This window comes from Pezoporus occidentalis, unplaced genomic scaffold (assembly GCF_034315485.1).
Source record: "Pezoporus occidentalis ecotype Australia unplaced genomic scaffold, CSIRO_AGI_Poc_V1 ctg98, whole genome shotgun sequence".
NCBI classification, from domain to species: Eukaryota; Metazoa; Chordata; class Aves; order Psittaciformes; family Psittacidae; genus Pezoporus; species Pezoporus occidentalis.
In genome coordinates, this window is record NW_026916347.1 from 537678 (window position 1) to 564555 (window position 26878).

Sequence of the window (26878 nt, forward strand, 5' to 3'; positions counted from 1 at the left end):
CCTTTCCTCTGAACCTTATTCAGTTCTCCAACCAGGATATCTTGAGTGCAGAAAGAAGTAGTGGCTGTATTGGTAGCCCTTGAGGCATGTGATGTCTTAGTCTGTACAGTCTCATCTAGCATACCAGAAAGTGGAGGAGGAAAAGACAGGATAGTCAGATTCAGGCTACTACTGACATACCTGAGGCTGAAAGTAGTCTGAGTGGAATTTCATGTCCAGTCTCCAATGACTTCTAGGAGAAGACAGAGACCAATTCATGCTGGCCTTCTTGAAAGGAGCAGTCCAGACTGAAGCTCTAAAGGTGCACTAAAGAACTTCCTGTTAGCACTTCTCAGCTCTTCTGTTCTTGCTTTGTGATCTTAGTTTTTGCAGGCTCTAGCCAAATTCTGGAGATTTGAGATGTAAAAGAAAATGGGCTTCAGAAAATCTCAGATCCTTACCAGTTCTGACCAAAGAAAGTTATTCTTTATGGTCCAGTCCTTTTCAAGATAGCTTATTTAGCTCTAAGAGACTTTGGAAATGGGGAAAAGAGGTAACCTTCTGGGAAAGAGAGTTTGGTCCTAAACTGTCAGCCATTAAAATACCAGACTTTTGCCAGCTGAACAGGAGAAGCTGCTTCCAATAAAGCCAATCAAAAGCAATTTCCCTGCTGAAAGGTGGCCTACCTGAGACAGAGCTGCCCGCACCAGCTGCACGCCACTGCTGTCAGACTTGGCGGGCTCTGTCAATTAAGGGAACACAGAGCAATCTGTGAGCGCTGAAAGGGATCCCTTCAGAGCCCTCCGTGGCTGAGAGACAGGCCCATTGTCTGCATGCATGTCTCACATAGTTTCAGAGGCCTGATAAGCAGGCATGCCATGAAAAACTGCATTATATGGTGAGCTCGGGAATACTTTGTTTGGGGGTAGGTGAGGTGGGGGGGTGGGAGAAGAGGTAATACTGCACCTTTGCATTGTGGGAGGTGGGGCAATGAAAGACATCGCGTTTGGTGGTCCCCCAATATAACCTTCTTTCTCACAAACTCTTGTTGAATGATGAAATCGTTGTTTCCCCTGCTTCCCCTCCTCCCCTCCATCCTTGTCCTTCCTTCTGGAGTTCAGAAATCAGCTGGGAAATTACTGCAGCACTGAGAAGACAAACAGCTTAGCCACCTCCAACTGATGCCTTGTCACATGTTGAAAATGCTTTTCCCTGGGAATGTGGGACCACCAGTGTCTATAGGTCTATGGTTAGGGAAGAAGGAAGGCTCAAGGTTTACATGAGCATGTTGCAGACACCATAGAACAGGAAGGTCAACACAACACCTAGCAGAAGGAATGTGTGGGGTTCCTGTATCAGCTGCTTACCCACATATGATTTCATCTTCCTCAAATTATAGGCTGGTGCCTTATCCTTTGGTACTCATGGGCTGTGGATTCTTCCTAGCTACGGGCCTAGAAGGGCTTGTGCTCTCAGATGGGCACATCCAAGTCTAGAGCAGGATACTTTTTAGACTCCACTGTTTGAGTTTGGGAGTACATAAATGTATTAGTACATACTAAATTTTCAGTGTTACAAAGCAAATAAACCCAAACTGTATGTTGCTTTTGTGTTACCTTTCTAGGCCATCTTGCACATGCAGAGATGTTCTAACATAATTCTCTCTTTGAAATAAACTATCCACTATATAACGTTAGTTTTTGATACGTTGGAAGATACAGAAGCTGTACGCTGTGTGATAGGAAGCAAAGGAATATATACATGGGAACAAGCAAGTCTGTTACTGATGATGTAGCGTATAGTTTGGAAGAACCGATGTTGTGGTAACAGGGAAACAAATGCCACCATCCAGAACATGAAGGATGGGTTGTAAATGACCTTTCCTAACACTTTTCCTTTCTCCTTCTGGCTGGGACTCTTATTTTCTGCACTCACTGAAGTTGATAATCTTCATGTTTAATTTTAGTTAAAAGCACTCCAGATGATCTCCATTCAGGGTTTGAGCCAAAGCTTGTGTAAGCCATGCCCACTTTGGACTGTCACAGGCATGTTGGACCAAAGCCATTTCTGGTAAGTCAGTTAAATTCTGTGGACCTACCAACAGACGAGTCTGGCCCATACTCTTAAACTTTCACATTCGTTTTTCTGCAGTGCAGTGGGCTGCCAAAGAAAGGATTGGATTTCTGATCACTCAGTCCTTCGTCCTTTTGCACATACACCCTTGTCAGGCTTTAATGATTGCCTGCAGCTCACCCGGTGTACAGTGATACTCCAGGAGATGGCAGCTCCTAGTTTTTCCCAGTTGGGGGATATGTGTCTTGGCTCAGCACATTTGATAAGGAAAATTAATGAATTTGTTATTGGATGGAAGTTCCTCTTTCATCTCTGACTTGCTGAGGCTCAGGGACACCTATCTTTCTTTTCATGGTACATACAGCTCCCATCATGAATGCCAAATTCTACTGTCTATTCTCACACTCTTCACTGCACACTGACATAATATTTGACTTCTTTTTGAAGATTTTTAAAATGTTTGTATTTATCCTTTATTTTATTTCCTTGTGTTTAGCTATACATACTTAAATTGAGCAGAGAGACTGGCTTTGCTTTGTTCTCTGTTCTTCAGATCTCCAAGCCAGAGATCTCACTATTTGTCATGTTAGCCTCCTAAAACTGTGCATTTTCCCCTTATATCCTCATTTAAGTGCAATTCATGACCCTTCTCAGGAACAAATGCAAATAGACCTTTCTCTAAAGCACATCAGAAGCCCACAGCATCAATCATAAGTGGGCTTTGGAGAGGACTGTGAAGAGCCTTGTTTCCTTGTGTTTGTCTGTCTTGGTATCTTTTTGGGTCTGTTGAATCTGAGTCATTCGTGATGAAGGAAAGATAAGTTGAGGTATCTCCTAAACCTGCCATCTCCATTTTCGGTCTCTTTGAGTAGCTTATATAAAGGTAGCCCTAGCACAATCTTCGCATTGCATTCTTACTTGCTTCAAGGAACAGTGAACTAAGTAAGTGAAGATATTTAGCAGATTGTCATCAGGAGGCAAGTGAGCCACTCAGTTTGTGCTTTTTGGAACTGTTGTTTCAGTATCTTGTCAGGAGATAGCAATGGCTTTAAGAAGCATACACATTCAATTTTTCCTGTATGCTTGGAGCAGAGGTGAGCTGCTTCATTGTAAAGTGGAAGCTGAAGAGCAGAAGGGGTGGTGTTAGAATGATTCCTGGTGTATCCTGCTATAATTTGAGTCTTGCTTTTCAAGGTACAGAAGCAAACTTCTCATCCTTGCTCTGCTGTTTGTACTGTATTTATAAACCAGTGCTCCACTTGGACCTTGTATCACTAGCTCTGTGGAACACTTCTCATCTGCTCTCTTTTGTCTTCCCTACAGGCCGGTATGAGTGACTGGGTGGTTCTGTATATCTTGTATGTGTAGCTGGGATACCTAAGGGGGAATGTTTTCCCTTTTGCCACATATTGCAGAGACTGCACAGTCCTGCATGTGAGTGTCTTGCAGCAAGTAAACTGCTAGCCATCTGGTTCTTGGAGCCCCCGGGACTTCTCTGTGGTTTGGAAAGGGGAAGCCTTTGATCTGTGGTTTGTGTGGGAGAGGTAGATGATACTGTGGTTTGCAAACAGCTGATTGTTCTCTCTTTCCTTCAAAGAAAAAGAATAGTGTTGATCTGTGATAATTCATGACATCACATAGGTGATTTGGAGGGGGCAGGATGATGTGGTTTGCTCCACAAGTTGCAGTTTGCGAGTGTCATGGTATATGTTTAAGAAAAGGTGACAGCCTTGGTTGTGTCTTTAAGCCACAAGCCTCTTTTAGGGGCAGCAGGAATGGCCCAAAACCAGCAATAAACCCCCCCAAGCTGAAAATTTCCTTCTACATCTCTCCAGAGCATGTAGCAGTTGGTCAACCCGGGCAAAAGTGCTTCCCCTTCTTATTTCAACTTATTTCTAGAAGGGATATTTGTCTGCAGATATCTACCCCATCAGTGGTCCTGAGGCAACGCCTAGTGCAATTTTAGAGTTCAAAGGAGTGTGATTGCCATTATCCCTCGTAATCCTGGAGGTTATGTTCAGCAGTTTGGGTGAGGACTTCTGGGAAAATGTTGAGTTTGAGCAGAAACTGCTGTATGACTTTTTGTGTCCATCTGGGGAGGGTGGCACTCGAGTAAGCAGCTCTGAAGGAAAAGAGAGCTTGTGCCTCTGCAAATTTGGGAAAACTGGTATGCAAGAGTCCAGTGCTCAGAATGTAAAATCTGGTGCAGTGGACCAAACCAATGATCCATCTTCCATGCAATCTTGTCTCTCTACAAAGTGAATGTTTAAGGAAGGGAATAGGAACAGGATGGGTATATAGCGATCTCTCTGATATATAGCACCTATCAATCAGAGTTGACAGATTTCTGAAAATGGGGAATGTATTAGGCTTATTATGGCTGGTAGTCACCACTGGATTAATATCAGTCCCTCAGGCTCCATGACATGATAGCCTTGGGCAGCAGGTCTGGCAGCATTTAAAGGGCTAGGAAGGAGAAGCTGTGTGTTGGCAGAGGAGGGACTAGTGCTGACACCTGTAATAGCATGAGTGCTGCCAGGCACGGCAGGCTGGGAGATCTCCAGCTGGGAAGGAGTAGGAAGTGGAAGCATGTAAATCAACTACTTTCAAGACACTGTAGGGTATATCAGAGCAAAGCCACGCAATCTGTAGCTTGTTTGGGAGGGGCCTGCCTTTTGGGTTTGAGTGCCTAAATTTGATTCATCCTAGAGACACTGCCAAAGTTTATGAGGAATGGGATTCTTAAAAGAACTTAGTGCCACTTTCATTCTTCTTCCTTTCAAATCAGTGGCGGGCTCTAAAATCCCACCTTGGAGCTTATGCATGTTAGCTGGGGTAGAGCCCTCAAATTTTGGAATGTATTTTTTGTTAAATCCTCAATAGCTAGGTGACTCCTTCTTATCACTGCTGCTTCAGAGCTGCTGACATTTCCAAGGAACACTAGTAGGTCAGAAAGTCAGCTTGGAGAAACTGAGCTGCTGCTTTACCGCATTATACTCACTGAGCCCAGTGCTTTATAACTCTTGTCTTTAATGATTTTCTTGGCTATTCTTCCTGGTACTGGCGTAAGGCTCAGTGAGGTCTGTAATTCCCATGATTGCCCTCAGCACCTCTTTTAAAAGAAGCACAGTGTTGGCTCCCCTCCAACCTCGTGGGAGAGTGGCTGTTTTTAACGATGAATCGAACATCTTTGTTAGTAACTTCTTTATACTGTGATTTCTTTAGAGTGTTTGCATAAATGTCATCTGGTCCTGGAGGTTTCTTGCTATTTCAATTTTTAGGTTATGCTGTTATGTCTTTTTTACTCCTTTTGAGTTTCTATCTGTCTGTTTTCAATATATCTGGCTTGGTCTGTCCTCTACTACTATTACTGCTATTTGCAGTTACAGGATTAGTGTAATGTCAAGGTGCCCAGACCTCAGCCTGGAGACCCCTTACGCTAAATATTTTACCTATATCCAAACCCAAACCAGTTTTTACCAGCTTGTGACCAGGCTTTTTAAGATAAATTAAGCCTTTATCTAATTGTCTCCTATGGAGCAAATGGGAAAAGTTTACTCAGATCAGTCAGGCCAAGAATAACCTTGTACAAATGTGTCCCGCTGGTGCCAGTCCAGAGCAAAGACCAGAAGACTAGGTTTCCACAGCTTTGATGTTCTCATGCTCTAGTCCTGTATTTTAATTGCAATGCCACATTTCCCAGACTCATCCTGTCTTCTGTACAGTTTGAATATCCCTATACTCAAGTGACTCATAGTAGAACTTCCCTGTAATTATACCCCTCTCACAGTCCAGTATTTCTGACTGTGTCACAGCAATAAGGTATCCAGAACTTCATCAGCGAATTAACATTGTTCAACAGCCCACTGTCACTACTTGGGAGAAACTCCGCAGTCTTTCCCCTTACATAGCTCCTGCCTCCTCTCCTCACCTCACTCCTGCTGTCAGCATCTTTCTGAATGGAGTGTGCTAAAAGAGAATGAGCCCTACCCTTTTCCCCTCCCTTCCCTCCCAGCAGGCAGGCAATATGGCACAGTGCGGTCTCCCATGTCCCTTTAGTCACTTCTCTGCTGTCAGTGTCATAGGGCTAGTGTTTAAGCATTTTCACGCTGGATTTGAAATGAGATTATAGACTGGTCCACTCAATTGACTTAATGGATTTTAAGAGACTAGATCCTATTAATGCAGTCAGTGCCCCAGGGTGCCTCTCCTACTGCAGACAAGATAATCTGCCATGCAAATTAAATCCTGCCTCAAGATGCAGGGCCTGCTTAATGTGATCCATTACACAGTTTACTTGTTTATATCTAATATTGTAACAGGAATAGGCTTACGAGCAGCAGGACTCAACTGAATAGAAGAGTAAATTACCAGGAAAATGAGGTTTTAGAGCCTCTCTCTCTCTTCCTTTCTCTCAATCTTTCCTATTTTCTTCTCTCTCTCTTTCACTTGTGAAACCACATTCCTCTTCTGCTTTTTGCATGTAGGGAACAATCAAGGAAAATAATATAGCTGTGAGTGATGAATTCTGCTTTTGTTTACAGAGGTGTAAATTGGGAGCTGATCCTGGAGAAGGAGCTCAAGAGGTTTCACAAAAGGAGGTTCAGCATTTATGAAGAAGCAAACCTTTCCTTAGCTCTTGTTGTTCCATCTGCGTGGGGTTTTGGAATGAGGTATTGTGACTACCTCCTGTTACTGCAGAAACTCTCACAGGTGAGATTTCTTCTCTCCAATAAAGTCACAAGAACAGGCATAGGTGGACTGGAATATAGACATTAGTCTAATTGGAAGACTGGGTTTGAATTCAGGAAAGAAAAATCAGGGATATCCATTTTGGACAGTTTAGAGGGAAAGAGGTCCGAGTTCAAGAAGAAATCGTTCAGCAAGGTCGCGGGCTTCCAAGAGAAGTGTTGGGTCCATGTAGGAATGAATACTTGTCAAGGAAGATGCTTGTATAAGTGATCCTTCCCAAGGGCAGGAGGATGGATTATCTGATCTCTCACTTTTATGATACAGTAGCTATGTCAAGGGTCTTGAGATGGGGTTCCACAAATTTAGGAACACTGACATTGTGTTAGAAGAGATACCTTTCTGTACATGATGAAGTCAGTGGCTTGTCTTGGAGTTCCTGGGATGAGAATGTGGAGGATCAAAGTGATGGTGCAGGATCCACAGCACAAATAACAAAGAGTAAATGGATGGAAAGGGCAACTTGACTTTCAAGTTGTAGGTAACTGGTATTAGGAATAGATAAGGGTCTGCTTCCCCTTTGGTTTTGTCCAGGTGCAAGCAAGGTCTTAACTCATCTCAATAATGAAAGCAATTTCCTGGTAGAGCGGTGAAGATAGGCTATACCAGCAGGCTGCTCTGAGCATATACACCCTTGCATATCTTTGTACAGTAACAGTGCCATGCACACACAGTGCAGCTGTGCTGCTTTAGCTGCACTAAGGGCTGTAGCACTGTGATGAGGTGGGCTTTCTTCACAGTCTTGAATGAAACAACTGGCTGTGACATAGCTTTGTGGTCATGCTGTGATTTCCACAATGCCTGTGTCGGATCCCAAGATCTATGGAGATTTTTGAGCGAAGAGTCAAAGGCAGGGGTATATATGCAGTGACTTCTTTGGACTGGACACAGTCTTTAAATGTAGCGGGATCACTGTATCTACAAAGACACTCTGTGGCCAGACCCAGAGCCTGGGTATCACAAAGAAAGAGAGTGTCAGGCTGCATCATTTTCATAACTTTCATGACCTTCATACTTTCATCATACTTTCAACAATCATAACTTTCAACATCACAACAGAATCTTTACTTCTGCAGTGACTGGAAGCATCTCTGACAGGATTCAAGCAATCTGAATTCCTGACATTCACACAGACTATCTAGTTTATCTCCTGTAAACCAGTTATTTCACCAAGCCTCAGTTCTCAGTCTGTAGCAGTGTGATCTTTTCAGTCGTCTGTTCTGTACAACCCCAGCACAGGGACTGTGCCTTTGGTAACAGCCAGAACTATGTATGTTACAGCAGCAATGCTACGTATGTTACAGCTGGGGTCCTGCACACCTAAGGGGGGTTGTTCCCACTGATGGCGCAAAGAGGTAGATGAGCCCCAACAGTGGTACCTCTTGTGTTGGATGGTCCAGGGCTTGTAACTGGTGCTGACTTCAGAAGAAGCCTCCATGCCAGGGAACAACGCTACCTTGAACCAACACTTTCACCATCTCTGCTGATGGCACCTCATGCAGGAAGAGAAGGGGGAGGAGGGAAAGGAACTGTTTTTTTAACGTAATTTAAAGCTTTTTATGAGATTTTCACAGCTGTGATCTTATCAGGGTTTGGCTATAGAAATTAAAGCTGCAATTATATTTTCTCCTTCCTGGAACGTAAAATAAAGTCTAGTGCAAAATGCATTAAAAACTGGAATGTAAAAGTGTAATTAATGTGGAGCAAAAAGCACATTGCGTCATTAACTTTTTTATTAATATTCTCACGCAGTGCAATTTCAAAGCTCAGTGCCACTCCATTTCCCCCAGTGAAATATCTCCCACTCTTTCATTGCTGCTACCTTTAACCTCATCTTTAATGGCATGACAGCAGCTTTCCTCTGGAATTACATCTCTGCTCATCCATCTGTCCCACTAGATCCTTCCTACTTCCACTTAGAGTTCCTACCATGTTAGGATACAATTGTGTTCCTACTGGAAAGAGAGAGCGATACACTTGTGAGGCATTCATTTGGCATCTGTAGAGCAACAGCAGAGATGCATCCTTATCTGAAGGAAGGCAAGGGGGTAGGATTCTTTCTTTTGCTGAGACGGACAAGCAAGGCTTCATCTTTGAAAGGCACTGCAAGATGTCTTGCTTCCAACCTGCATCTCTACAGTTTGTGTATGTAAGCGACACTCGTTCTAGGTCTGTCTACTCTTGCAGTGTTAGGGTCTAATCCTGTGAGTTGCTGGGTGCCATCTGGGTATTCAATTTCACTTATTTTGTTGTCTCTGCACGCAGCAAGAATTTTTCAGTTGCTGCTGTGTAAACAGAGGACCCAGGACTCCTGCTTTCCATGAGATGTCAGTCCAGACTCTTTGTACTACCCCTGTAGCACTGATGGCAAGGCTAATGGTTCAGCATGGTTCATTTTCCTAATGTCAGCCAGTGCCTCAGAAGGAAAATAGGGCAGAATCAGTTCTTTCTGATATCAGGGTGGTTTGAGTGACAGAACTATAGTCCATTATGCGAAAGGCTGCAGCGCAATGAAATGCTCTGAAGTCTTGGTGTGGTATGTTTCCTGCATCATTTTAGAAGAGAGGAGATAGCTTAAAAAAGATCCAGATCCTTCTCTCAGTTCTTTCCAATTTCTAAGACAGTCATTTTTTTCTGGACTCCATTCAGCTTGGGAATAGTAGACAACTTGTTTTATGAAGATCTCTCACAGCTTGTCTAAGTGTGGCAGGTGATTTGATCCCTGGTTCCTAAACTTAGCTTCTTGCTTCCTCTCATTTCATTCTGGTTTGATGCCAAATCAGGATCTGAGTTTTAGTCCCTACAATTATTTCTAGGCTTGAAGGAAAGCAAGACTTTGAGAGCTACAAGCTAGTTGTTTAGTTTTGAAATGGCTATAAGAGCCTAGCACAGGATATCATTCCACTGCAAGTGCCATGTATTCAGATGGTTGGTCCACTGTATCAGATCCAATGTAAATCCAAAAGTTTCCACATGAATTTCCTGGTAAAGGTGAGATGAAGCAAAACATAGGCTGTATTAGGAAGTATGGGACATTTCATAGAATCACAGAATCATAGAATAGTCAGGGTTGGAAAGGACCTTAAGATCATCTAGTTCCAAACCCCCTGCCATGGGCAGGGACGCCTCACCCTAGACCGTGTCACCCAAGACTCTGTCCAACCAGGCCTTCAACACCTCCAGGGATGGAGCATTCACAGCTTCCTTGGGCATTCCAGTGCTTCACCACCCTCACTGTAAAGAATTTCTTCCTTATATTCAATGTAAACTTCCCCTGATTAAGTTTTAACCCGTTACCCCTTGTCCTATCACTACAGTCCCTAATGAAGAGTCCCTCCCCAGCATTCTTGTAGGCCCCCTTCAGATACTGGAAGGCTGCTATGAGGTCTCCACGCAGCCTTCTCTTCTCCAGGCTGAACAGCCCCAGCTTTCTCAGCCTGTCTTCATATGGGAGGTGCTCCAGTCCCCTGATCATCCTCATGGCCCTTCTCTGGACTTGCTCCAACAGCTCCATGTCCTTCTTATGTTGAGGATCCCATCCCTCCAGTGTGTCAAACATAGCTTGGTGTCATCGGCTCCATCCCATGGAACGTTACTGAGGAGGTTCCGGAGGAAGCCAAAGTCTGCTCTCTTGAGGTCCAGGACAGTGAATTAGCTTGCCGCGTGCCCTTCTCACTGCCCTGAGGATCTTGAACTCAACCATCTCATGATCGCTGCAGCCATGGCTGTGTTGGAGAGTCACCAGCCCCTCCCTGTTGGTGAGCGTGAGATCAAGCATGGCACCTCTCCTTGTCGGCTCCTCTATCACTTGGGTGAGGAAGTTACCATTAACACATTCTAGGAACCTCCTGAGTTGCTTGTGCACTGCCATGCTGACCTTCCAACAGATACTGGTGTGGTTGAAGTCTCCCATGAGGATGAAGAACTGTGAGTGTGGGGCTGCTCCTGTCTGTCTATAGAGGGCTTCATCCACACAGTCCTGATCAGGTGGCCTGTAGCAGACCCCCACAGTAATGTCCCTTGTTGCTGTTCTCCCTTTAATCTTGACCCACAAGCTTTTGGTTGGCTCATCACCTGTCCCCAGGCAGAGTTCCATACACTCCAGCTTATCACTGACATAAATATCTACACCCCCTCCCCATCTGCCCAGCCTGTCTTTCCTAAAAAGCCTATAACCTTCTATTCCAACATTCCCTGTTTGTGGCACTTTGATAGGTTATGACCAGTAAAGTAAAGGTTTGTAAGTCACCTTATGTTAGGAAGAAGAGGAAAATTTGGAGAAAGGAATTTGGGATTCTACAAATCAACAGGAGTAATTTTGATGCTGTGTGGAGAAGAGAGGGCTCATTGAGTCTCCAAAAGCATTGTCACTTACACTGCTGTGAAAGGCTGAGTAACTTGTGGAGCCCTGGTCATGGGTTCCCTGGCACCAGTAATGTATAGAAGCAAAATAAAATATAGCCTTGTCCCAGAGAGCTTATAGTTAAAGTGCTCTGTCTGGGGAAAATTTCCTTTCAGTATGTGATCAGTTCTTTACTGTTAACTGGGCTTTCTCCAAAGATCTGAAGTAGCTAATAATGAAGAGAAGTTGTCCTTATTTGTGGTCCTTATTTGTCTGCCTATTGTAGAATCCTAAAACCCACTGAGTATGAGCTGCTATCTGTTGTGATCTGCTGTTTGTCTGAAGAAGACATCTGATAGCGTCAATCAAACTTCCCATTTATTGATTTTTCTACTGCTTGCTTAACAAACCCAATGCATTTCACAATGTGTTGCCAATACTATCAGCATTTTTGTGGGAGCTGTTGTTCACATTTTGACTGAAAATATTATTGCAATTGCTTTGAAATTATAAATTTTTTTCATTTAATGAAAACCATCTCCCTGGAAATCATACTGGCTTTCAGATGAATTATATATGTATTTCACACATCTGTGATTCTGAGGTCCTGTATCAATTTCATCATTCCTTTTCTTGCGCCTTTCTTCTGCATAAAATGTCAGAAGCAGAAATGAAAGTGTTTACTAGTGCTATCCAATCCAAAGCAAAGTTAAACACAGGCTGGTGTCCAGCTCTTCACTCTTTTTCATGAGGTGCTTGATTAGGTTGATGTTGTTTTCCAGCATTATAGAACTGGATTGGGCTGGCAGAGGATTATACATCATGTAACTTGCCTGGTGCTTTACTGCATAGTTCTTGAATTCTTGTAATCTTTCCTCAGAGAGTGCCAGCTACCTGTCAGATGTTACTATGCCAGGTACACCAGGATTAGAAAAATTACTTAAGATATGCGTGTGTAGCTTTAGTACATCCTCATAAAACTAAGATGGGGAAGTGGAAATGTGTGGCTTCAAATGAATAATACTTTTCAATAATGTTATGTTATTCCATGTCATTCACAGGAGCTTTTCTGCTTGTAGCATATTTTGGGGTTTCCCCCCTCCCCTGAAATTCTGCTCACCTGTGTGTGGTATAATTCAGGGATGCCTTTAACATTTCTTAACTCTCAAATGACCAGTGTTATCCTGACCTTACCCAAGCATAGCATCTTGGGAGTCACCATTTCTAGAGAATCGCCTCTAGTGCTAGAAGTGCGCTGCCTTAAACTGTACTAGTGGTTGGAAGCATGCTTTCCCACACTCTTGTGTTAATCACCACAAGTAAAATGCAGTCTTTCCTTCTGGAAATCCTTGTCCACAGTCTGAGACGAAGTTATTAATTTAAAAATGAGATTGATGTGCACACAATTAAGCTCTGGACTTCTGTGGAATGCCCTGGAGATGGGGTCAGTGGCCAGGAGAACTCTCCACTGCTTTCATTTGAAAGTGTGTCTATTTTTAAAGGCTTGTCTGGGCAATGACAAAATGGAATTACTGGTTACTTCAGAGAGCACACAGTTACATTAAAAAAAAGGTGTGTGTGGGGAAGAAGCAGAAGTGCCCCATGTCCTACTGTCTCCTTGGTGCATCCATCTAGTTTTCGTTAGTGCCAAAAGGGCATATACTGCTCCTTTCAATAGTCAATATTAAGCTGTAAAATGACAGTGTCACTACTCTCTGAAATGTCCACTGACAGACTAATTCTGTGCTTGCTGTCCTTTACCTCTTTCAGTTTGTCACTGCTTTTGAGATTTTTATCCTACGTTCTTTGGATGTTGTGCAGAGCGGTGCTGTAGGGTCACTGGTTAATGCAGCTAGTTTGTCCATGTATTCCTTGTACAGTTTACCCTTTCAAAGTATGTTGGTACCCCTTTGTATCTTGAAGGATGGATAGTGATGGTGATTTCAACTTTATCATGATCCACCTGCATGCTTTTCTGCTTTTGCTGGAGGGTATGTTATCTCTCTTAAATGGGATTTACATATTTCATGCCCATTCAACCCAGCAGCTTTTGCTGTCTTCGCAATCGCCTTGAGCCTTTGATCATTTTCTTCTGCTGGTTTACCCCAGCTTAAAATGCCATCTGTATCCATACCATCAACAGTTTGTTGTTCTAGTAACAACCCAAATGGCAGTCTGCAGAAACAGCAAGGAGTGTGCAGTCTGCACAAATGAGAGCACTGTTTTTTGAATCCTGCTGATGTATCCACTGTAGAAAAAGATTTGGCAGTCTTTCTCCAATATTTTTCTTCTTATAGACAATAAAATATGTTCCTTTTTACATTGTTAGTTACCTTTTAGCTCTACACATTACTAAAAACTCTTCATCCTTTTCCCATAGTAGTCAAGGAGTTTCCTCATTTTGATGATTCTTCTGTTTACATTATGATTCCCAGTTTATTTTAGCTTTTGATTTAGCAGTCACAAAATCTGAGACAGCTTGGGTTTTCCACTTGTATTTCTTACAGTGTTCATTCTGACTCCTTGTAATGCATCTTCAATGACTCTTTGGCAGTTTTGGCCTCCTGGCTTTTCAGTGAATACATTTGCTTGATGATATCCAGGACATAAAATACTTTTTTTGGTCCAGTATTGGGTGCTCTTTTCCATGACTATGACCAGTGCTGAAAACTGTGTGCCTTCCAGTTTGTGATTTTTCTATATGATCTTGCCTTCACTTTTTCCACCCCTCTCTTATTCTGGCTTTTGAAAGGAGTTATTTGTGGTGGTATTGACAACATACTGGCTTAAGCCTAGATATCCTGCTGAAGACTCTGAGAGGCCCTCAGTGACATGGTTTAGTGGTGGACTTTGCAGTCCTGGGGAAACAGTTGGACTTGATGATCTTAAAGGTCTTCTCCAGCCTTCTTGATTCTATGAAATGTCTCAATTGTTCTCAAGCTGGTAACGCATTCATCTTAAATATCATGGTGTCCATGCCACCTTGGGGGAATTTGTTGTTCTGGTGGTGCTTTCCTCTCCCTGCCTGTTGCTGGTAGCTGCTTTCTTGGCTGCAAGGTGTGATCCAGAGCTGCACAATGGTTCTGTGCTACTAGAGGCAGCAGAGCCTGAAATCTAGCAACTGTCCTGGTTAGTGTGGTCTTTGAGTAGAAGGAGGCTGCGTGTCACTTGCAGGAGAGCAGGGCTGATAGAGCTTCTTGCAGCAGCAGCCTGATCGTGCCTGTCTAATACAATTAGCAGAACTCTTGCTTCTTGTACTGGGGCCCATCTGGTAATGGCAGTAGTTGGGGATATGCTGGCAGAGAGGTGGCCTCTTAGAAAAAAGTAATCAAACCTTATTAGATTAAAATTACCACCTTCAGATGCACTTGGGAGCAGATGGGAAGCTTGTACAGTACCCAGAGGACAGGTGGGCTATACTTAACACCAGCTTGCTCTTCTAAGCAGGTGAATTGCTGTCTCTAGACTAACTGAGGCCCTCCAGGGGTCTCTGAGGTGTTGCACTGTGTCTCTCCTAGCAGGAAGGAGATAGAGGCATGCACACGCAGTGCAACACTGCATTAACAGCTAGGCAGACAGCTGCCTGTGCTCAGCCTAGAGCTGGCCTGAACATAGCACTACACTGTGCTTCCAGCAGAGCAGCTGCACATAGAGGGCTTGATGCTGCCAAGTGCTGAGAACCTCCTCGGTAGTGCTGTATATCTGTTGTTACTCAGTTGAGAGGTAAGACAAGACCAGCAATGGCCTTGGAAAGAAAGAAGCTTCTGTTTATTAGCATGGGCTTGCTGTATAATCATTTGTGAATTTAGGGCCTTATCCAATCCACTAGAACTGTAGGCATCTCTTGAGCATTTTAAAGTAGGTTTTTTGTTTTTCCCTGGGCATGTGAAAAAAAGCATCAGTGGCTTTCCATGTTCCAGTGTGTGGCTGCAGAGCTGACCCTTGCTATATGCCAGGGTAGCTCCAGCAAATAGTGGTCAGATGGCCTGGAGGTTAAATATAGCATTGTCAGTGGTGAATGCAACCAAGATAAAGGGATTCCTCACAGCCAAATCACTTTGTAGATAAACCTAACCACTGCCTAGGAAAAACATAAACTTTTGAGGCCAAGTGCTGGCTTCTGAGCAAAACCTGTGCTCCAAATGCTTGAAAAATGCCTGGCCACTCTTTTTCATTAGTAATGGAGGCATAATCCCTTCCCATTTACACCATGCTGAGAGACATATGCTCAGTTCAGTAGCCCTGTGAATGAGAATGTGAGACTTAGAGGGTGAAGAGAGATCTGTATTTTCCTCTTCAACACTTCTTCCCCAGAGAACCCTCAAACTGCTTAAAACTATGTGAGAGAGGAAGAGGGGTTCACAAAGAAGCAACTGGAGCTGGATCTCTACAGGCTATGCTGTGGACTGGGTTTTGTTTAGGAAGTAGTAAAGCTGAATGTCCTCACCCACCTGTCCCATTTGGAACTACAGGGACAGTTACTGACATGCTGTTTCCCCTGAAGACTAAGAACATCAAGAAAATAAGGACACCCCATTAGTTCATTAAAAAGGTGGCACTAAAGTTTCATCAGCCAGACACACTGGTACATGGTTGAAGATATCTTCCTTACTCAGCTCCCAATACCCTCTTAAACTCTTGAGGAAGCCCTTGAAACAGACATGATACGTTGGCTTAGGCATAATTCCTGACTTGTCTTCTCAGTGGATCTCAGGAAAGCCCAGTGCATCATCTGCATGACCAGTGATGTGGCTGAGGGAAACTTAGGTTCCAAAAGTGGTGCCAGTTGGGCAAGTCTCTTTCCAAGGATTTGATAGATCTTCTGTCTGTTCTGACTGCACCAGTAGAACCAGTAGCTTCTCACCTTTTGAAAGAAAGAGGTCAACTTTGCCTACATATAATCTCTTCGGTATCTGTCTAGTTTTCTCAGAACAACCTTAAAACTGAGGAATAAATTCAGTTGGGGATGGTGGGGAACTTCTTATGGTTTCACCCTCTGCTACGCTCACCAAGTGTTTGCTAGAGAATCAAGTAGGAACTTTAACCAGTGCCTTCACATTCCTACAAAGAGCAGGATGGCTGAGGGGTCAGTGGGTCAGTCTGCAGTCTGTCACAGCCACCATGTCTGCCTAACCTTGAAATACACTGTGATCCACTTGGAGACACAACAAAAAGTAAAATGAAGCAGAGAGAAAGCTTGGCTGAGCAAAGAACTGGCAGAGCCTGGTCATCTCTTGCCCCTCCTCTGCCCCAGCTGAGGGCCAGCAGATAACACCCATCTGCTCACCAACACTTGTTCACCCATCTCTTTCTCTACTTCCCCCTCTTCCAAGACTTTCTTAATTTTCTTGCATAGAAATGAACTTGGGCAGAGTCTGAAGGCAAGAGAGCACACTTTGTTCTCTAAGGCAACTTCCTTGATTATTGTGGGGTGGTTTCCTTTAGATCTGTGCTGGAGTGGAGTGGAAGATATGTCTATGGCCAGACTCCAAGACCAAGTCCTTGATGAATGCAGACAGGCAGACAGAATAGAAGGACAGAATAAGAGAAAGAGGAAAAGATGAAAAGGGAGGCACTGTGACCCCTGCACCGAAGCCTTGTGAGCATGGCAGAGACTTCTGTGTGTTTGTGTGGAACGGGGGCTGTTTAGATAAACAGATGGCAACAAATGGCATAAAATTATATACCCATAATGTCAGTTCATAACATTTTGTTCGACATACTTGATTTAATCGCTTAGCTGACGATTTTGCTTTTGGGCCCATATGGTGGCAAATGGCAAATGAACCCTCTTTACACAGCAACTCCAATCTGGCACTTTTATCACAGAGACTTAGGGAAGAATCCGGGAGGAGAGAGATGCAGATGGAAAATGAATAAGCAAGCAGGGTGGGGTGCATATGTGGGAAGTGGAGGTTTTGAAGGTGCAGCCAGGGGAGTGTTCTTGGGGGATGGAATTTGGGAAGTGTGTGAAATGGGGAAGAGAGGGCTGGGACAGAAGGAATCAGGATGTATTATTTTTGTGAGCGTCCAAGAGATGAAATAGAAAGTTTCTTAGCAGGGTGAATTTGACAGAAAAACTGTGGAGAGAAAATACATAAAAAACAGGGTGAATGGTGCTAAGCGGAAGGGAGAGAAGGAATGCCACCATGAGGCAAGGTGGAGATGGCAGCAGATTTTTAGGATGTGTATTAAAATCTAATCTACAAACACAGAGGAGAAAAGTGTGAAACCGAGAGAACAGATTATTTGCCTGGATTCCTCAAAGGGCCCAGGAATAAAGTCATAGGAAATGTACCAGATGAAACTGTCTTCTCCTGTGCTGTAATCAGTGCAGAACTGCTGAGAAAGGGGTAACTTGAGAAGGGCAACATGAAAGTGATGACCAAGTTCCTATGGCAGATGACTTACTGTCCCCAAAATTGTGGTAGCATCTGGCAGGACATTCTGACTGTGAAATTGCTTTCTACAATGTAGCTTTTCCTAAAGCTGGGAGGAGGCTGGCCCTTTGCTTCAGATGGTTTTCCAGCTAGGGTGTAATCCTGAAAAATGCTGAAGACCCTGAGTTTGCCTGGCAGTGAGTAAGCAGGGCAGGTCCCCCAGGCACAGCCAGTGTACCTCCAGGGACTAACTCTGTGCTGGGCATCTACGTCTGAATGTGCCAAGGGGAGCACAGAAAAGGCAGCTTCCAGAGGATGCTGCCTCAGAGGCACAGACGACATGGTCCTCAGTAGAGTGATGGTGATGTGGTAGTGGCATGCCGAGGGTATATCTAAACCTGGTAAGAAATTAGGAGGTCAGAAGGAGTTGAAAAGGTACTTTTAGACAAGACATTTCTCCTAACACAACATCAGCATCTTCATCACTTATAGTTCAGGAAAAATAACACTCGCCAAAATCCTCAGTGAGTTCAAAGAACTGGCCAGTGAGGCTGGGGAAATGTATTTCCTGTGATTATGAGAAGTACTAGTGAAATTTCATTACAAGACACACTCTCAGTGAAATGATACTAAGCAAAAGTCAGAACATCACAAAGAAATTTGTTATAGGCGAGCTTTCTCCAACGCCTCTTCCTCTTCAGGCTCTGCTTTTTTGTGTTCTTTGCAGTGTTCAGCAGGGGACTGCCAGGATGGTTCATGACTGTGTTGATCAGTCCAACAGTTGATGTGGATCTGATCTGCACCACAATCAGCATGGTGACGATTGCCATGACAAGTGCTAGATGCTGGGGAGTTTATAGCTCTTTTATGGGAAAGTTGGGTACCTCTAACCTGGGTCCCTCTAAACCACTGTTGTGTATCTGTAATTACTGGAAGATTCAACTGTAGACACTGCAATAGGTCCAGGTTTCCTCTAGAATGTTCTGTGCATGTCTCTGCGGACACTGAGCCCTCATTTTACTGTGGTCCTCCTCAATGTTTCTGCATTCTGTGGCTGGGACCTCCCCACTGAGCAACTGGTTAGTTTGTGACAAGTACTGTTTAGTTAAAGACTGCTTGTTTGGTTCAGGCTTATTGCATTTGAGTTCCACCAAAAGTTTGGGGTGACTCCAATATTTGTAGTACCTACAAACAGTCCCTTTCTGTCAAAAAATTACTTCTTTGCAGCTTTCCTTTTTTCTTCTCCTGAGCAATTGAAGCTGCTTCCCAAATAATGCAGCCCAGCAGGCAACCACGTGGTAACAGTTGACTGGACTGTACTGTTCCTGACCTTACGATCCCACTAACTGGTGGTGAGGGGTGATAGGTACATCCCAAGTCTGCTGCCAGAATCCACATTGGAGGTTTATGGGATTCCAGGGTAAACCTTGGGGGTTGGTCGACCCACCCTCCCTTTTATCTATAGCTCTTATGAGTTCAATTTCAAAGTCTCTGCTTCATGAAACTAGTTTGACACAGCTCCCTCCTCCTTCCCCCCAACCCCCCCACCTCTCCCATGATTCGCACCCCCCAGGCTCTTTACAACTAAACAGTTTGTCCTTTTCCCGACGTTTGGGAGAATCTGGGAACGTAAGTGCTCCAATAACTCATGTCTGAGCTCTCATTTACCCCCTGCCGGCATGGGGATGCTGCGCACCAGCCTCTCAGAATGCCAAATGAGTCGTGGCTGCTGCCTTGTCCCCCGTGCTCCCCGAGGCCAGCGAGCGGGACCCTCGGTCTCGGCGGGGGCTGCTGGGAGGGAGCCAGCGGGGCACTCTCACCCGCTCCCGCAAGCCACTGGAACGGGGAGGTGCTGTGGGCAGCACAGGTGCTCCCCTGTTTGGGCTGTTTGGGTATAGCGCGGGGAAGGAGAAGCTTAGGTCCCGAAGCTTAAGAGTTTTGTAGCTTGGATCACAAGGGGTGGCTTCACGCAGAGAAATCTGCCTTTTAACTTTGGCTCTGCCACCGATGTGTCACATTGTTTTAGCTCAGTCCCTTAGCTTCTGCCTGTCTCAGTTCCTTACATTCTCTGAAGGACAGAAAGGCGTTTTCCCAACATTGCACACAGCTGCAAGCTTCACACTGAGAACTGATGCAAAATGTTTTGAGATCCTTGGTTTGAACAGAGCAGACTGTGATGAAAACTGGGATGGGAAAAGGCATCATCTATTCCAGCCTTTGGAAAAGTGGGGGTGCTTCTTAAGCTCTTGGCTTTGCATTTGATGGGCTGGATGTCTCCCAAAGATCCTTTGAAAGCAGCTGGGGATGACTCCAGTCATGGTGGAGTCTAAGCTGCAGGAAAAGCTTAGAAAGTTGTGGTGGATTTTCTCTGATGCCCTCTCTCCCCTCTGCCTCTGACCACATCAGCTCCTTTCCATTTGCATCATCTGCTGTCCCTTATCTTTAGTTCTCTTTTTCTGCATTTTAGTTGCCTCCCTCCTTCACCATTCACTGGGGACTGGTGCCCTCTCAAAGGTATTTTTGGAATAACCAGTACACATTTCATATCCACCTAGCTCGTGTGGCCCTGCGTATCTGTGTAAGGGGTATGATTACCATTTTGCAGAAGGGAACACAGCACAGAGTGGTCTGGGGTCATCAGTCTCTGGTCCTAGCCCAGAGAAGTGTTAAGATACGCCATTCTCACTCTGGTGAAGCTGAAGGCTGTCAGTGGTTAGCTACCAGCTGTGCGGTCCCGGAGTGCCAGGCCACTGCCCTCTGTCACACTGTGCTGGGCCTGGCTGCTTGGCTGGGTTAGCCACTTCACCCCAGCCTGCGATGCAAGGGGGTCACGCCGGCAGTAAGCGCTGGCTCGCTAGCTTACGTTTTGTATTGCCATGAGGAGGTGGCTCCCGATCCGTCCCTGCTGGGCTGCACGTCCTGCGAACCCCTCCCCGCACAGCTGGGAGAGCGGCTGAAGCATTCAGCGTGAGGGGCAGGGGGCAAGGGAGTGTCTCTGGGGCGAGGGGTAAGCAGGATCTCCCCGCAGGTTTGGGAGAGAGCGGAAGGAAGGCGGCTCCTCCCTGCCATTCTGCCAGGGTCACCTAGGGAGGGCGGAGAAGAGCGTTAACAGCCCTCGGCCCCGGGAGCCGCCTCCCATCCTTCCCCCTCTCCTGCTCCCTGCCTGTGGCCCTGGCAGGCGGCGGGAAGTGCGGAGGATGAGAGCAGGTCCCTGGTGTCTCCTTTAGCTGCCATTGCAGTTAAATTAGAACAGAGACCTGCAAATAAAGCACCCCCTCCCCTAGCCCCCCTCCCCGCTGCCAGAAGCTCTGCATTTCACTCAAGTGCCCACTGGGGAATTTGCCCATTTACTCTTGTTATTTGCATGATAAAGGCTGTTCTGCTGCCTTTTCTGCAGCCTGCCTTAAAAAGGCAGGGAAGTTGGAGCGGGCGGCGGGCAGGGCAGCCAGCGGGGCCAGAGCACCCGGCACGAAGCCCCTTCCCTCGGCCAGGCCGCCGCTGGTGCCGCCGCCGCGGGTGCCCCCGCCGCTCAGCCCCGCGCCCGGCGCAGGCAGGCGGGCAGGATCCCGCAGCCCGGGGTTTCGTTTTCCAGTTCTATTCTCATGAACGGCTCTGTGCATTCCCTTCTCTCCTCACAAAGAGACTTATTCTGGCACGGAAATGTACCCGCTGGGATTTACTGAGAGAGAAATAGAGGGGGAAAAGGGAGATACATGGAGAGAGAATAGGCGCTGATCCTGGGCTGCATCCAAGCTGCTTTAGCTGAAACTCAGGATGGGAGTGCAAAGGTAACCGTATGCCTTCCTGGTTGCAGCCTGCCACCCCAGTCCTGGACTGATCACCTGGGGAAGTCTCGGGGTTTCTCTGGTTTTGGTCTGGCATCCCCTGCCTAGAGCTCCCCTGGGCCACTGTGATTCGATGTAATTTCCTTGAAGTAAGTAAGCTAAAGTGGAAATATTCTGCAGTGATAAGCAACTTTCAGTCCAGTTTTCACCCTGGATCTGATTTAGGTTAAGAGCCCCATGTCTGCTCTGACTAGGAAAAAATTGCTTAAATGAAAACATTACTATTTTTTCCAGTGACAGCTGGATGTTTACAATGGAGGGAAGCCACAAAAGTCATATTCTGAAGGTTTTGTTATCATTACTGCGCAGAAGAAACACAAATCTTGAGACCTGGAAACAGACAGGAAATTATTCTTTGGCTAGCTTGATTTATGTCCCCGAGTGGTACTTTGCCAGCCAAAGGTGGCAAAGCAGCCCCAGTTCGTGTGTTTCCTAGCCCTGTGAGGCTTCATCTGCTTTTGATGAGAAATAAGTGATGCACAGGAGCTACAGCAGTAACACTTTACTGGGGTGTTCACATTTGCTGTGGGAGTTCTCCGTGTGTCTGCTGGCATTGCATGTACTTGCAGTTGTGGAGCTATCTGTAGCCAGGCACAGGTTATATACTACAGTGTAGCTGCATCTGCAGTAGTCTTTGTCTCCCTCAAATGTGTAAGGGAGAATGTGTAAGAATAAATGTGCCTCCTGTCAGCAGGCACAACCAGAGCCCCAGCCCCTGAAGCACTGCAGCCCTGTTGACTGAGGCACCTCTCAGACTGCTCCCACAGGCTGCAGAGTTTGGGGGCTCAGAATCTGTGAGCAACAGCAGGAAGCTATGAAGAGTATAGAGGGGGATAAGGGAAAAATGCCCAGGGAGAGGAAGCCCTCTCTTTTGTCTTGGATGTTGACCTGTGTCAGGTGGTATTCTTTGTATCTCTCTATATATTTCAAGTGGCTTTGTTGTGCTCTGTGAATACAGTAGTGTGCAAGCGGAAAGATGTGGTGGAAGTTTAAGTTGGCACCAGCAGCAGTGGTGGGTGCTGTATCAGTGCCCTAGCTCTTGTTTCATGAAGAGCCTGTGACAAAAACTTCGAAGCCATCTTCATTCTTCATACTCCCCAGGCCAGGATGGAATATTACTGGACAGGGAGAGTGTCTGCAATAGAACGTAGGACCTGTTATGACTGGTATGGGACTGGCAGGTTGTGCAAGGGAAGAGAGAGTATTTTGGAGTCCTGATGTACAGATGCAGTAAGATCTCTGTAAAGATATCAAGATGTAAATTTTTGTTTATATTGTATTATTCTTATTTCCTTTTGGCCTTCCTTTCTCATGATGCTTCTTTTTTCCAGTGCACATATCGGAGAGAAACTGCCCCAGAGTGACAGGCCACAACCCTCTGAGGATTTCTGATCTGTGCACAGACTCTTCTATAATAAACTTACACCTCATTTGGACTCCAAAGCCTGTTGAAGAGGCCCCAAGGGCTGGCCAGTCGAGTACATCTCAGACCAGTGCTGTCTGCTGTTCTTTGCTCTTTAAGCAGATGTAAAGAGGCAGATGTAGATAATGTGTGTGTGGCTCTGACCTCTGGACCTCAGCTAGAACTCTCTGTTGAAGAGTCACAGGATCTCTAGGTTTTGCACTTTAATCTTAACAATAATAAGGTTGGAGGGAAAAAAAACCCCAAACTGTACTGCTGTACATTGCAGCCTCCTAAATATTTCTGTAAATGTGTGGAGATGAATTCCAAAATAATGTTTTTTACTGAATGTAGATGTCCTTGTTAGATCTGGAGGTATTTACTGATACAGAACTTCATGAAAAGAGGTCAGTGTTTCTGCATTTCCCAACAGCACTCTGACTGTATCCGCAAGAGGCTCAAGAACCAGGATGCTGCTGGTGTGTGGTCATAGACTCATAGAATAGTTAGGATTGGAAAGGACCTTAAGATCATCAAGTTCCAATCCCAGGGGATTGGGGCAGGGACACCTCACACTAAACCATGCTGCCCAAGGCTTTGTCCAGCCTGGCCTTGAACACTGCCAGGGATGTTCATGCTAGAACATGGAATGAGACAACACTATCACAGAGCCTGGCCCTATTGCAGTTCCTGGCTGCTGCTTAGGATGGGTTCCAGAAACAAAACTCGACAAGCTTGCATCAAATTAGGGAAGCAGGTTTCTGCAAGCATGTGGCAGGCTGCACAGCCAGGATTCTGGCATCCTAAGTGGGTTCTAGAGCCAGCAGTCCTGGAGCTTGTGGCAGCTCCTGGCTAGCCTCCAGAATGAGGACTTTGTGGCATCCTATTTTTTGGAGGCTCTCAACCAACAAGTTCAGAAGGTCTGTTCTCATATCTGAACTCCTCTGAGAGACCTTTTGCATTTTCAGCATGGGTAATGATACCAACCCCATCCTCTCTTGTCTGCAAGGAATCAGAATATAGCGGCTCTGAGCCGCTACTTCCCAGATGCAGAGCTGTGAATCTCATGTCAGTCTGGAAACTTCGGTGTTCATTTTCAGTAGTAGTATCTCTTGGTCCTTGGGTTTGGCTTTCTGGCATGTTGATGTTTATTCTGCATCTGAGAATAAACATTCCTTCTGAGGCTTGTAACTTATTTTTTGATGGTATTTGCTGCACTGTTGACCTAATGGAGGCATTCAATTTAACAAGCAGCCCTTGACTATGGGCTTCTGGGAGTCCTGTCAGTCTCTTCTGATAGCTTTAATCTTGTACTATTTGTAGATTAAAATTTATCTGAGATGGCTAAGCTTTACTCACTCTGAAGGCACATGATTTACTTATTTTCCTCCCTTGACATTAAGAATGAAGAAGACTGAACATACAGAGAGCTTGGCTGTGGTTGCCTGCTGCATCTGAAAGGCCCTGTAGGGATGAGAGGAATGGGGGGGTCATGTTCTGGAAAGGCTCCAGTAGTACGGCTGAGGAGAGCACTGCTTGAGACTATTAGGTAGGTCTGTCTGGGTAGTGACATCCAGAAAGATGGAATCAAAGTGCATGGACTAAACCAGCATATAACTCCTGCCACTTTCCACTGTATGCTGGGCATCAGTGGCAGTTAGCTGTGGCCAGGATGCTTTCTTTGGATAAGGAGATGCTATTAATTTCTTGAGCACAGACTTCCTATGTGATTCTGAGAAAACCATTCAGAGCAGGGTTTGTCTTGCCTTGCTTTAGATGCCTGGGAGTCATCAGATTTTAGGATACATACAGTAGATACAGTAAGTTACCATTTGGATGTAGAAGTCCGAGAAGGACTTGGGGGTGTTGATCAATGAGAAACTTAACATGAGCTGGCAGTATGCACTCGCAGCCCAGAAAGCCAACCATATCCTGGGCTGCATCAAAAGGAGCGTGACCAGCAGGTTGAAGGAGGTGATCCTGCCCCTCTACCCTGCTCTCGTGAGACCTCACTTGGGGTATTGTGTGCAGTTCAGGCGTCCTCAACATAAAAAGGACATGGAACTGTTGGAACAAGTCCAGAGGAGGGCCACAAGAATGATCAGGGGACTGGAGCACCTCCCGTATGAAGACAGGCTGAGAAAGTTGGGGCTGTTCAGCCTGGAGGAGAGAAGGCTGCATGGAGACCTCATAGCAGCCTTCCAGTATCTGAAGGGGGCCTATAGGCATGCTGGAGAGGGACTCTTCATGAGGTAATGTAGTGACAGGACAAGGGGTAATGGTTTAAAACTTAAACAGGGGAAGTTTAGATTGGGTATAAGTTCTTTACTGTAAGAGTGGTGAGGCACTGGAATGGGTTGCCCAGGGAAGTTGTGAATGCTCCATCCCTCTTGGTGTTGAAGGCCTGGTTGGACAGAGCCTTGGGTGACATGGTTTAGTGTGAGGTGTCCCTGTCCATGGCAGGGGGGTTGGAACTAGATGATCGTAAGGTCCTTTCCAACCCTAACTATTCTATGATTCTCTGATTCAATGTGTTTATGGATGTGTTTATGGTCTCTCCATTGTCTGTAGAGGGGGCCTGTATGGATAGGGCTGTGGCTAGTTTTTATGTGGCAGAAACCTGGTGAGATGAGTCCCTCTGAGTCCTTCCTATGTAAAGTGGAAATAGCAGTGTTGCATAATGAGGTGGTTGCAGGGTTATATGGTGAAGGGCATAATATGCCAAGATTCTGCATTGGTGGGAGAGGCAGAAGAGGAACAGGGGAGGGTGTCTGTGGAGTAGTTTACCTGCCAGTGTGCTGAGCTCTTCTGGCATTTGGCCCTATATCAGTAAAAAGGTATTTGTATTACTCTGATAAGCTTCACAAAATCTTTTTACTGTTATTTTCTTACAAGGCCAACTTGCTTGAGTTACATTATCTTCAGTTATCTGATGGCTTTTCCTGAATGATGGACAGATAGGGAAGAATAAATTATTTTCATCATCTTGTTGAGAAACAGCATCACAGACACTCAGCTGCTGTTTTATTAGAGGCCTCTGGACTATTCTTTCATTTTTCCAGGTGTCCTGCTGAAGTTTTCACTGCCCAGATGTAACCGTTCTGGGCTTCTGCTCTCTGTTTTCACCTATTCAGATTGGAAATGTAAAACAAATTAGAATGAAAGCACTTTTAAGAGTTTCTTCCTCACTGCATTAAGAGGCCGAAGGTTATGCAAGGGGAGTTTACGCTGAAGAGATTCTTTGCGAGCCCTCTGGAGCAAGTGTTCTGCTTCTTATTATGGGTTTGAATTAAGATTGATTTTCCTGGGATTCCTGGTCTCCCCCTTGGGACCAGCTCCAAAAACCCTGAGGCTCAAATGAAAATGGAAGGTGCTAATTAAAAGCACCATTTATCTCTCTTTGAAAATAGACCCCAAGAGTACTTGGGTATTGGTGGGAGGTGCTCCTGGAAATAAGCTGCTCTCCTGCTTGATGTTGCAGGTGTTCAATGCCAACAGGGCTGTTGAGAGCTGTATCTCAGATATGTAAAATATTAACTGTGAGCTTTAGTTCTGCCCCAGCTCAGCCAGAGATCTGGGGCCTGAAGCACATATGACCTTCACCCTCTGTGGGGTAGGAATCACAGATACTGTCTGCGTGTGCATCCAGTGCATGTCAGAGTTGAACTGGGTGCTTTTAGCCCTGAGGGTCTTGAACTCATTTTCTAGTGTGTTGGCCAAAGAAGGTGGTCGCAGCCTGACACCTGAGGACTGAGACTGCCTTTTGGCTGTCTGCCTTGTTCTCCCTTTCTGTCCCCCACCCAACAAGCCTTGGAGTAATTTGGGTTGGCACACAGTGAGAAGAGGAGATGGAGCAGCCAGGGACTGCAAGTAGGAAAACGATCCAAAAACCTCTTCTCCTTTGAACTCAGCCGACTGTAGCCAAAATGGAGAGTTCACTTTTTCCCCCATCAAGTAGGCCTGATCCAGACCACTGATCAGGATTACGCTGCTATCACTACATGAATAACATAGCTCCAGGGTTGTCTTAACTCCTCATTAGGAACAGGACTGAATCTGCTGTGTACTGTAGAAGATGCATGGGAAATTGATAAAAATAGGAGCAAGA

General features: G+C 45.4%; 1 long non-coding RNA gene across 1 annotated transcript in view; it reads left to right on the forward strand.

The window, feature by feature from the left end:
* The first annotated feature begins 700 nt into the window (after positions 1–700).
* Positions 701–26878, forward strand: part of LOC134157633 (uncharacterized) — a 146769-nt gene continuing 120591 nt past the window's right edge. Inside the window, exon 1 of the long non-coding RNA XR_009962396.1 lies at positions 701–877. This is a non-coding gene — a long non-coding RNA (uncharacterized LOC134157633). The remainder of the gene's footprint in view (positions 878–26878) is intronic.